Source organism: Ailuropoda melanoleuca, chromosome 5, assembly GCF_002007445.2.
Source record: "Ailuropoda melanoleuca isolate Jingjing chromosome 5, ASM200744v2, whole genome shotgun sequence".
Classification (NCBI taxonomy): Eukaryota; Metazoa; Chordata; class Mammalia; order Carnivora; family Ursidae; genus Ailuropoda; species Ailuropoda melanoleuca.
The window spans coordinates 50,401,096-50,412,627 of NC_048222.1; the positions used below are offsets into that span (position 1 = coordinate 50,401,096).

Sequence of the window (11,532 nt, forward strand, 5' to 3'; positions counted from 1 at the left end):
CTTCTCCTGGAACCTCTATAATGTGAATGTTTATTCACTTGTGTTGTCCAAGAGATCCCTTAACCTATCCTCATTTAAAAAAAAATCTTCCCTTCCCTCCCTTCCCTTCCCTTTCCCTCTATCCCCCATCCCTTTCTTTTCTTTTCTTTTTTTTCTCTCTCTCTCCCCTTCTCCTTCCTTCCTTCCTTCCTTCCTTCCTTCCTTCCTTCCTTCCTTCCTTCCTTCCTTCCCTCCCTCCCTCCCTCCCTGTTCAGCTTGGATGCTTTCCATTACCCTGTCTTCCAGATTGCTGATTCATTCATCCTTCAGCATCCACTAGTGGACTGTTGTGTGTTTTTTTAATAAAAAACCCTCTATAGTGTTTTTTTAATAAAAGATTTTTTAAAATTTATTTATTTTATTAATCTTTTAAAAAATACTTTATTTATTTATCTGACAGAGAGATAGAGACAGCCAGCGAGAGAGGGAAAACAAGCAGGAGGAGTGGGAGAGAATGAAGCAGGCTCCCAGCAGAGGAGCCTGATGTGGGGCTCAATCCTAGGACTCCGGGATCATGCCCTGAGCTGAAGGCAGATGCCTGACGACTGAGCCACCCAGGTGCCCCTAAAAATTTATTTGAGAGAGAGAATGAGCAGGGGGAAGGGGCAGAGGGAGAGGGAGAAATAGACTCCCCACGGAGCAGGGAACCCAAAGTGGGGCTCCATTCCAGGACCCTGGGATCGTGACCTGAGCCTAAGGCAGACGCTTAACCAACTGAGCCACCCCGGTGCCCCCTCCCCCAGTGTGTTTTTTATTTCAGTTTTGTATTCTTCAACTCTGATTAGTTCTTTTTAATATTTTCTATCTCTTTACTGAAAGTCTCACTGAGTTCTTCCAGTCTTGCCTCTAACCCAGTGAGCATCTTTATCATTATTACTTTAAATTATTATTTTTTTGAACTAAGTGGCTTTATTGGGGAGAGCCAGGATTACAATGGACTTAAGAGTTGGCATTGGGACCCTTCTTCTTGCCAAAAGTGGGCACAACGTTGACAAAGCACCGGTTGTACGGCATCCGTCGCTTGGCTCGGCCTGTCTTCTTCTTTTTTTCCTTTTTAGCCACCTTGGGAGTCTGCCCTCTTACTTTCCCAGCATGGGCCAGGGAACCATGGACTTTACCTCCAAGCATGCGGCCGGCTACTTCCAGAGTGGTCAGAGCCTCCACTCCACACTGACCTAGGGTAGCCTCATCCTCCAGGGGCGTGCCTGCCAGGAGCATGACCTGATCCTCTGGAGCGATGCCCTCCAGCAAGGCTACATGAGCCTTGATCTGGGCGACCGTCTCCTGGACGGTCACCTCGAGGGTGTGTAGCTCCTGGGCGCGGACAAAGAGCTGCATGTCGGCAACTGAACCGCGGGCACCGCAGCCGGTACCGCGAAGATGGAGTCGAGAAAGAGGCTTACTTTAAATTCTGTATCAGGCATATTGCTTATCTCCGTTTCACTTAGTTTTTCTCAGTTTTTGTTGTTGTTGTTGTTGTTATTTCTTTTAAAGAATATTCCTTTGTCTCCTCATTTTGCTTGACTTTCTGTGTTTGTTACTATGGATTAGGTGGAACAGTTACTTCTTTTAAACTTGAAGGGATGGTCTTGTGTATGATTGTCCCCTATGTATACTATGTATGGTTGGTGACTTTGCTGGCTGACTGGTGCTGTGGCTGCTGTGGGATGGGGATCCTGGGGTTTTCCATGTAGTGGATACCCTGTCAAGACAACTAAATGTGAAGTGAATGCAGGCCAGAGTGTCCCAGGTTTCTATGTGTTGAGGGCACCCTGGTAGTTAGCTGAAGCTGAAATGAGTGCAACCTGGGGTATCCCGGGATACCCTGGCAAGGTGGCTGGAGCTGAGGTGGTGTGTGGATCAGGAGGTCTCTGAGTTCCTCTGTGCAGAGGGTATCCTGGCAGGATAGCTGAAACTAAAGTGGGTGCATGCTGGGGGGATCTGGGGCTCTCTGCACAGATGGGACTATGGCAAGATAGCTGAAGCTGAAATGGATGTAAACTGAGATGTTCCAGGGTCTTGGCACAAAGGGTTTTTTGGAGAGGTGGCTGGAGATGAGACAGGGTACAAGTTGGGGCATCTTGATACTCTCTGTACAGGGGGTATACTGTAGGACAGCTAAAGCTAAAATAGGTGTGGGCTGGTTTGATCCCTACGCTCTCTGAAAAATATGTGCCCTAGAAGGACAGCTGAAGCTGAATTGGGTGCAAACCATGGTGCCCCAAGGTATTTAGCACAGTGGGTGTTTTAGCACCGTGACTGGAACTAAGGCTGGTGTGGGTGTGGGTGTTCCAGGGTGCTTTGCATGGTGGGCACCTGAAAGAGAAGCTGGATATGAAGCAGATATCAACAGAGAGGTTACAGAGCACTCTGCACTGGAGGTACTCTAGCAAGCTATCTGAAGCCAAAGTAGTGTAGGCTTGAAATGTTCCAGGGTGCTTGGCACCTGTGTCACCGTGGCACAAAGGCTGGGGTTGCAATGAACGCTAACCAGGGGTGTCCTGGTGTGTATTGCCCTGTGGCCATCTTGGTGGGGCAGCTGGGGCTGGTGTGAGCTATGAGCCCAGTGTTCACTGAGACAGCAGGTTAGTTAGACTGGCCAGAATGTGCACTAGTCTGCTTTCAAGGTGGGGGGTAGTGTAGATCATATCAGTCAGCCCCTCGCACCTGGAGAACATTATAGCTTCTTCCACGCCCCCTCCCCCATATGGTGGAGTTCAAGCTGGCTTTTTTATATGCCAGTTGCTCTTGTAAACAACAGTTTTTGTTCCCCCTGGGCCCAAGGATGGAGCTATCTGTTCCTGGTCCCTCAGTAGTACCCCTTCCCATGGCAGTTTGAAGTGTTGGGGGTGAGGTTCCCTTTATTACCATGTCTTCATCTCTCTTTCTGTTCTCTATGTGGTCTTTGTTGTGCAGAAGATATTCAGTGGACCCCCAGTTCTTCAGGAGGAATGTTCTATAAATAGGTGTAATTTAGTGTGTTCCATGGAGGAGGTGAGTTCAGGGTTTTTCTATAGTGCCATCTTGGACCAGAAACCCCTAGCTTTGGGTTTTATCATTTAAACATCTTTCCAAATTTCAGGTGGGAAAAATACTATTTTATTGTGTAAATGGACAAATTAGCATTTCTCTTATAAGTGGCATGGTTGAACAGTGTTTTCAAATATGCCTGTGGATATTATGAGGCCTCTCACCCACCAGAGAATGTGTATCATCTCAGGAACAAAAGAAAAGCTCTGCCCTTTGGCCATGTGGGTGGGGAAGTGATGTGGCAATATTCCTATTCTCCTTCAATTTATTTTTTTCCCTCTCCTTTTAAGTCCCTTCACAGTTTTAAATATCTCTTTTCTCTGTTGGCTGGGGTCCCATGTGTTTATTGCTTTGTCCTTATCTGGGGGTGTCTTTGAGCTCAAAGGATAGGGCTGTGAAGTCCCAGGAAGGTGTTCCATGTGAGAAAAATTTCCCATTTAATTCTTGGGGCACTTGGGTGGCTCAATCCATTAAGCATCTGACTCCATGTCAGTTCACAATCTTAGGGTTGTGGGACTGAGCCCTGTGTTGGGTTCCATGCTGAGCATGGAGTCCGCTGGAGATTCTCTTTTCCTCTCCCCCTCCCCCAACTTGTGCATGTTCTCCCTCTCTCTCAAATAAATAGAATCTTTTAAAAATTTTCCCATTTAATTTTTAAAACATCTGCTGATGGTGGGGACCCTTAAATCCATTTCACAGATGAAGAAACTGAGGCTTGGAGCTGTTAAGACACAAACCCAGCATCTAATGACAAATATGCAAGAGGCAATTCCATTGGGTGCTTTTCTAGTCTTCACCTAACCAAATCCTTTTCAGACATCAAGATTCTGTTTAAGTTCCAGAGGACAGAGGCTGCTAGCTCTCTATCTTGAAGAGAAACCGATTGTCTCAGTCTGCCCAGTCAAGGAATAGAATCCTTGTCTCTCATTCTCCTACCTTGAAAGCAGACTAGTGCACAGTCTGGCCAGTCTAACTGGGCTCATAGCTCATTGTCTCTCATTCTCATTAGAAATCTCTCATTTAGTTGTGGAGTTTAGCTCAGCACCAGTCTCATACTTCAGAGAAAGAAGAGAGAAGTGAGAGAAAAACAGAACATCCATTCTCCTCAGAGAACCTAACTCCTGAGTTTGGCCTTGGTTCCAGTTTCATGTCTGCCACTAAAATCTGATGTGACTTTGCTAAATTCCATTGCAGTTCTGGGTCTCTCTTTTGGCATCTATTGAATTTTTTTTTAAGATTTTATTTATTTATTCGACAGAGACAGAGACAGCCAGCGAGAGAGGCAACACAAGCAGGGGGAGTGGGGGAGGAAGAAGCAGGCTCATAGCGGAGGAGCCTGATGTGGGGCTCGATCCCATAATGCCGGGATCACACCCTGAGCCGAAGGCAGACGCTTAACCGCTGTGCCACCCAGGTGCCCCTGAATTTTTATTCTAGTAACTGTACTTTTTATATTTGAGCTCTAACTCTGAGCTCTTTTCTATTCATCTGTTTTTGCTTCATAGTCTCCTGTTCTTGTTTTATGGTGGTTATTGCTTCCTTTGAGTCACTTAATATATTTATTGTTAGGCCCTTTTTAGATTGCTTTTATTCTATACTTTCTCAGAGGTTAATTCTTGCAGTTGGGAGTTTGTGGGAACCTCATGAAGTGGTTGTGAATCCATCACTTCAGGATATTTCTTCCAAGTACACCTGGGCAGGGCCTTATGAGAACACATACTCTTGACCTTGTATATTAGTGGCCCCTACACTGGTCCTAGCCTCCCATGGGTGTGTAGGGTAGCTTCAGTCCTGTCATTGGTCACCTCTGCTATTGTCTTTTGTTCATGTTCATGTTTTCCTGTCATTTCTAAGGTTTGGAGTGTGATGGGTCCTTTCAGTATGTACTTGGTTTGCTATCTTGAATGGAACTCCAATTTTATAATCTATAAACATACCACATATGAAATGGAAGCTCATAGAGGTGGCCTGACTTGCTCAAGATCACACATGTAGGAAGGAGAATTATAATCTGGCTAAACCCTCTCCATTCCTCTGCATCTAGCAGCCTGGGTGCTAATCTCAGCTTTGACACATTGCTAGATATGTGTTCCTTGGCCAATTTACAAGATTCTGTTAGCTGGGGAGTAACAGCTATCAGTATCTCTAACTTTCAGATATATAAGACAAACTCAAAACTGTGTCCTTGGCAGAAGAAGTGAAAAACTATGACAAGGTTTAATGTGGTATATTAGAGAAGGTTTGGGATTTGGGTGTGTGACCCAGGCAGGTGTATGACCTCAGGCATGTCACTTAGCTTCTTGGAGTCTCAGTTTTCTCATCTATAAAATGGGGTCAATAAGTATACTTACCTCTCTGGCTAGATGAATGTGAAGTGACAAAATGCATGAGGTTGGTTCATAGTAGGTACTTAATAAACATTACTTCCTTCCAGGGAGGAAAGTAGACTGGAGGACTATGGGAGTAGAGGAATGTGACAGCTGATTCATCAACTGTCTTAGGGTTTTGGAAACCAAGTAAGGAGAGATCTCCACGGACCCAAAGAAAGAACAAAGAATAGCAGGGAAGGATCCAGGGAAGACAAATTTTAGCTCCATTTTAGAAAAACTATGTGAACTTAACCAATCTGGAAGGAGTGGACTTTAAAGGGCACGAGTTCCCAGCCATCTAAGGGGACCAGAGCCTAGCAATAAATCCATACAACTATGGCCAACTGATGTTTGACAAGGGAGCTTAGCTGTTTATTGGGGAAAGAAATAGTCTCTTCAACAGATGGTGCTGGGACAACTGGATTTCCAGATGCAAAAGAATGAAGTCATACTTCCACCTCACATCATCTATAAAAACTAACTGAAAATGGCTCCAAGACCTAGATATAAAAGCCAAAAAAAAACCCCAAAACAAAAAACACCCCAAAAACACAACACAAAAAGCAAAAAAAAAAAAACAAAATAAAACACCTCAAAACTTTTAGAACATGGGGGTAAACCTTCACGATCTTGGATTTGGCAATGGATTCTTAGATATGATACTAAAACCATAAATGATAAAATAGATAAATTGGCTTTCAATAATATGAAACTTTTGTGCATCAAAGGACATTATTACAAAAGTGAAAAGACAACACATACTGGGGAACACTTTGCAAACCATATATCTGAAAAGGATCTAACATTCAGAATATATAAAGAACGCCTACAATTTTAAAACAAAAAGACAGCCCAATTAAAAACTGGGCAAAGGACTTGGATAGACATTTCTCCAAAGAAGACGTAAGAATGCAAATCAAAACCATAATGAGATACCATTTCATACCCACTAAGATAGCTAGAATAAAAAAAATTTTAGATAAAAACCCCCAGAAAATAACAAGTGTTGGCGAGGATGTGGAAAAATTGGAACCCTCATAAATTGCTTGTGGAAATGTAAAATGGTGCCGTATAGTGGAAAACAATTTCGTGGTTCCTCACAAAGATAAACATAGAATTGCCATATGATCCAGCAATTCCACTTCTGGGTATATACCCCAAATAATTGAAAGTGGGGACTCATACAGATACTTGTACACCAATGTTCACTGCAGTATTATTCAATGGCCAAAAGGTGGAAATAACCCAAATATCTATCAAAAGTTGAATAGACAAACAATATGGTGTATACATACAATGGAATATTTCTCAGCCATGAGAAGGAATGAAGTCCTGACACAAGCTATGGTGTGGACAGCCGTTGAAAGTATACTAAGAGAAATAAGCCAGGCACAAAAAAATATTGTATGGTTCCACCTACATGAAATATCTAGAATGAATAAATTCATAGAGAAAATAGATTTCGAGGTTCCCAGGGGCTGAGTAAAGTGGGAAGTGAGAAATTATTGGTTAATGTGTACGGAGTTTCAATTTGGGGTAATGGAAAATTTTTAGAAATAGTGGTAATTGCACAACATTTTGGTGTAATTAATGGAACTGAATTATACACCTAAAAATGGCTAAAATGGCAAATTTGTGTTATATATATGACAAACTTTAAAAACTCATATGTTTTCAAAAAATGAATACATAGTTGCTTTATATAAAAAGTCCAGTGAGGATCAAGAGAGGACATCTGATGACGTCTACTTTGCCACAATTATGTTTATGAGACCTGTCTTTTTAGGTTTCACTTTGAGCAAGAGGTGAACAGAACATTCAGAGAAAGTTAAGAGCATTTTGCTGCTGTTGCTGAACCAAAATGGAAGTGTCCTGGTAGTTGGAGATAGGCAAAGTAGGAGGTCAGATTAGGTCAGTGGTTTCCACATTTTAAAAAAAGATTTTATTTATTTATTTGTTTGTTTGTTTGTTTGTTTGCTTGACAGAAACACAATGAGAGAGGGAACACAAGCAAGGGGAGTGTGAGAGGGAGAAGCAGTCTTCCCGCTGAGCAGGGAGCCCAATGTGGGGCTTGATCCCAGGACCCTGGGATCACGCCCTGAGCCGAAGGCCGACGCTTAACGACTGAGCCACCCAGGTGCCCCAGGGGATTGCTTTCTTAATTTCTCTTTCTGTTGCTTCATTATTAATGTTTAGAAATGCAACAAATTTCTGTACGTTGATTTTGTATCCTGTGACCTTACTAAATTCTTTTACTGGTTCTAGTAGTTTTTTGGTGGAGTCTTTAAGATTTTCTATATATTATATTTTGTCATCTGCAAATAATGGAAGTGTTACTACTTTCTTACCAATTTGGATGTCTTTTATTCCTTTTTTTGTCTGACTTCTGTGGCTAGGACTTCCAGTACTGTGTTGAACAGAAGTGTTGAGAGTGGACATCCTTGTCTTGTTCCTGATCTTAGGGGAAAAACTGTCAGTTTTTCACTACTGAGAATGATATAAGCTGTGGGTTTTTCATATTTGGCCTTTATTAAGTTGAGGTATGTTCCCTCTGAACCTACTTTGTTGAGTGTTTTTATAATGAATGGATGCTGTACTTTGTCAAATGCTATTTCTGCATCTCTTGAAATGATCATATGGTTTTTACTCTTTCTCTTGTTAATGTACTATATCATGTTGATTGATTTGTGCATATTGAACCATCCTTGCATCCGTGGAATAAATCCCACTTGATTGTGGGGAATGATTTTTTTAAATGTATTGTTGGATTCAGTTTGCCAATATTCCATTGAGGATTTTTTTCATGTATGTTCATCAGAGATATTGGTTTGTAGTTATTTATTTTTTATTTCTTTTTTTAGTGTCTTTATTTCGTTTTAGTATCAGGGTAATGGTGGACTCATAGAATGTATTTGAAAACCTACCTTTTCAATTTTTTGGAATAGTTTGACAAGAATAGGTTTTTTAAAATTATATTATGTTAATCACCATACAGTACATCCCTAGTTTTTGATGTAAAGTTCCATATTCATTACTTGTGTATAACGCCCAGCGTACCATGCAATATGTGCCCTCCTTACTACCCATCACCAGTCTATCCCATTCCCCCACCCCATCCCCTCTGAAGCCCTCAGTTTGTTTCCCAGAGTCCATAGTCTCTCATGGTTCATTCCCTCTTCTGTTTACCCCCCTTTCTTTTCTTTTCTTTTTTTTTTTTTAAAGATTTTATATATTTATTTGACAGAGATAGAGACAGCCAGTGAGAGGGGGAACACAAGCAGGGGGAGTGGGAGAGGAAGAAGCAGGCTCATAGCATAGGAGGCTGATGTGGGGCTCAATTCCATAATGCCGGGATCACGCCCTGACCCGAAGGCAGACGCTTAACCACTGTGCCACCCAGGAGCCCCTATCCCCCCTTTCTTCTTCCCTTTCTTCTCCTACCGATCTTCCTACTTCTTATGTTCCACAAATGAGTGAAACCATATGATAATTGCCCCTCTCTGCTTGACTTATTTTGCTTAGCATTATCTCCTCCAGTCCTGTCCATGTTGCAGCAAATGTTGAGAAATCATTCCTTTCGATGGCTGAGTAATATTCCATTGTATATATGGACCACATCATCTTAATCCAGTCATCTGTTGAAGGGCATCTCAGCTCCTTCCATGATTTAGCTATTGTGGACAATGCTGCTATGAACATTGGGGTGCATATGGCCCTTCTCTTCATTACGTCTGTATCTTTGGGGTAAATACCCAGTATTGCAATGGCTGGGTCATAGGGTAGCTCAATTCTTAACTTTTTAAGGGACCTCCACCCTGTTTTCCAGAGTGGCTGTACCAATTTGCATTCTCACCAACAATGTAAGAGGGATCCCTTTCTCCATATCCTCTCCAAAATTTGTTGTTTCTCGCCTTGTCAATTTTTGCCATTCTTTTTTCCCCCCACAATTATAGTTGGATTTATTAAATAATAAGCATCCTTTTCTCAACAATTGATACAAAAAACTACAGAAAATCAGCAAGGATATGGAAGAACTCGAAAATACTATCAAGTAGCATCTAACAGACATGTTTAGAACACTCCATCCAACAACAATGGAATACACATTGTTTTAAAGTGTTCATGGATTATTCACCAAGATAGATCATATCTTGAACCATAAAATGAAACTCAAAAAACTAAAATCATACAGAGTGTGTGTCTCACCACAGTGAAATCAAACAAAAATCAATAATAGAAAGATTACAGGAAAATATTTGTACACTTGGAAATTAAACATAATTCATGGGTAAAAGCGAAATAAGAAAAAAAAAACATGCACTAAACTGAAAAAAATGAATATTTAGGGGCACCTGGGTGGCTCAGTCAGTTAAGCTTCTGCTCTCTTGCTTGTTATCTCTCTCCCAAATAAATAAATAAAATCTTTAAAAGGAAAAAAAATTCTCCCTTACCATGGGTTAGTTGGAATTCCATTTTGATGTTTCTATAGTGATTTTAAGTGTATCTCCTTAGCATTTTTTTAGTGGTTGCTCTAGGTATTACATTAAATATACATAATCAGACTTCAGTAGTATCATTTATCAGTTTAAGTAAAGTATAGAAACACTGGATATTTTTACATCTCTCTCCCCTCTCCCGATTAGAATATAATTGTTCTTTTTAAAAATTTATTTATTTATTAGAGAGAGAGAGAGAGAGAGAGATAGCAGAGGGAGCGCCAGAGGGAGAGGGAGAAGGAGAATCTCAAGAGACTTCCCACTGAGTACGGAGACCAAGCAGGGCTCCATCTCATGACACTGAGATCATGACCTGAGCTGAAATCAAGAATTGGATACTTAACCATGTGAGCCACCCAAGCACCCCTAAAAATCTCCTTTTAAAGTCAACATTTTTGTTCTTAGGATTGCTTTTTTATATACTTTATATTTGTTTTCCTCATTTGCATATCCACTCATGACCTTTCACAGACTCACCTTTTTTATCAATTCTTAAAAGAATGATTACTAATATTGTTATTTTGCTGCTCATATTATCAGATTTTGGTCAATGGGAATATTTAAGAGACTCCAGATTTTTGTTTTTGGTACTGCTCTCCAATAAAATTAATCAGGAAATCTTGGAGGAAAGGGAACATCAGGAAGAGTGTGAACCCACTTATTAAAAAGAAACTTTTCCAGGTGGCTCGTCATTCCTTAAAGTACAAAAAAGATGTTCCAGATATGTGTGGAGTGGTGGGAATGCTAATAAATGACTGATACAGGAATCTAAAGGTCTGGCCCCCTGGCCTCAAGTTGAGAAAATTGTCAGCATGATTTGTACTCCAGAGGGCTCACTTCCATTGTTCAGGCAAAAGTCAGATTTAACCTGAGACCATATCACTGCACAGTCTTTCTGCTTCCCTATCCTGCTTCCTTCTATCTCTTTTAGGTTTTTCCTTCATTAATCACTTGCACCTGAATTTCTATCTCTGATTCTGCTTCTAAAAAACACCACCCATGGCACATTGGTATTAGAAAGGGCTAGGAAGCAGTCTATAAGTATGATTGCAATTGGATCACCTGCTGCTAGTGAGGACCTCTGCTGCAGGTGGAGTGTGGATAGTTCCTATTATACTGAAGCAGTAAAATCATCAAGGCTTTCCAACTGTGGCTAACTGGGATGGGATCTGGAAGGGGATGCATTGATTTGTACAATCTCTGGCATTTGAGAGGTATGGGGGAAGTAGTAATTAAAGAGATTGTGGAATCACATAGCTGTTGCTGAACAACATCAAAGCTTTAAAGTGAAAAAAAAATGATAGGCTGAAGATGATCATTTATCAATTTAAAGCAAAGTGTGAATACTAAAGACCATACTAGGCATTTAAAGAAGTCCTCATTAGCTTAGGACCTAATCTTAAGAGGTAGCAGAATTTTAAAAAATATTGCATTCTCAATCCTAGAAAATTTCCTATGCCAAAGCCAGGGCCCTGAGATGGAAGAAATGAGACCGTGTGACCTAGGTTAAGGATTCTGGGTGGATCCAGATCAGAACTTTGAATCCCTGGTATATCTAAACTCTCTGAGCCTGCAGAAATGTCCCACTCATTCAGAAG

General features: G+C 41.3%; 1 non-coding gene across 1 annotated transcript; it reads right to left on the bottom strand.

Moving 5' to 3' along the window:
- Window positions 1-928: 928 nt before the first annotated feature.
- On the bottom strand, window positions 929-1,390 carry LOC100464035. Its single transcript, XR_002141618.2, has one exon. It is a non-coding gene; the product is annotated as a ubiquitin-like protein FUBI (transcript).
- Between the last annotated feature and the right edge of the window lie 10,142 nt (window positions 1,391-11,532).